We start from the raw sequence: 1,170 nt of genomic DNA on the forward strand, positions 1-1,170 counted from the left end.
GTCTGTCAAAACCCCCAGAATGCTTTAATGTGGTGGCAGCTGGCTGGGAGGAGCAGAAGCCCAGTTTCCTAAAAGCCAATAGTTCTGGAAATGGAGGAGGGCTGTTTGAACCAGCACGTTAGCATCACCCAGGAGCTTGTTAGAAAGGTACATTCTGAAGTCCCTCCCAGGACCAACTGAGTCAGAAATTCTAGGGCTGGAGTCCAGGAATCTGTGTTTTAACAATCCCTCCAGGTAATTCTGATGTTTGAAAACCGGTGGAATAAGGCCAGGGGACTCACACAGGCCCACAGCTCTTAGGTGACCTAAAAAAAGGTGGATGACAGCTGAGGAGCCGCCATGCCCGGTATGACCAGGCCTGTACTGAGCAGCTGAGGGCGCATCCAGGCACAGGGGATGCCCACGCCCGTCAAACTACCCTGGGCACCCCGTCTCACCAGCAGCCTCTCCCTGACGTCTGTTGTGACTTGACCTATGCTCCTGGCACAGGGAAAGGGCTGTGGCCTCTCAGGCTCCCAGGCTATTATTCCAATCCGCACAAATCTACCAGTGCCAAAGTGAAGCTTCTGCGAACTTTGGAAGGTGGATTAACTGTTTCAGAGCAGCAGCTGCGGGCCCAGATAGTTGTCGGAGCCGCTAGACACAGCCAAGCGCTTCTCTGAACGCCAAAGCCGGCGGCAAGCTGGTGGTCCCGCCGCCCGGCGGTCCTTCTCCGCCAGGCCGCAGAACCCGGGTCCGAGAGCAGCCAGTCTCAACCTGCGTCCCCAAGGCCGAGGATGTGTCCTGGTTTTTTAAAAAGCTGTTTGCGCACTTCTAGGGCCTCACCCCTTTTATTTGGGGCTCCAGTATTACTGTATTGACCTAATTAATTCATTTTCTTTTCTGTCCAAAGTGGAAGCTGGAGCACAGGGATGCAAATCAAATACAAACCCGTCCTGGGTGCCAATACTCTGGACAATTAAAACAAAGAGCGCAGTGGTGGCGGCGGCGGCGGCGGCACCACACAAAACCCTCGGGAAACATCCAGAAGGTGCCGCGAACCAGCCGGCAGGGTGGGGCGCGGCTGGGCTGCAAACGTGCCAGGAAGCAGGCGGTTCCAGCCCCGCAGGTGGACAGGTGGAGGTTGGCAGGGGTCAAAATTCATCCTGAAGGCCTGGGAGCCGGGCAGCT

General features: G+C 56.2%; 1 protein-coding gene across 1 annotated transcript in view; it reads left to right on the top strand.

Annotated features, from left to right (window-relative positions):
• The first annotated feature begins 971 nt into the window (after nucleotides 1–971).
• Nucleotides 972–1,170, top strand: part of SEL1L3 (sel-1 suppressor of lin-12-like 3 (C. elegans)) — a 119,021-nt gene continuing 118,822 nt past the window's right edge. Inside the window, exon 1 of the mRNA XM_011935640.1 lies at nucleotides 972–1,122. The gene's annotated coding sequence lies outside the window, so the exon portion shown is untranslated. The remainder of the gene's footprint in view (nucleotides 1,123–1,170) is intronic.

The sequence above is a fragment of the Colobus angolensis genome, unplaced genomic scaffold (genome assembly GCF_000951035.1).
Source record: "Colobus angolensis palliatus isolate OR3802 unplaced genomic scaffold, Cang.pa_1.0 Scaffold146, whole genome shotgun sequence".
Classification (NCBI taxonomy): Eukaryota; Metazoa; Chordata; class Mammalia; order Primates; family Cercopithecidae; genus Colobus; species Colobus angolensis.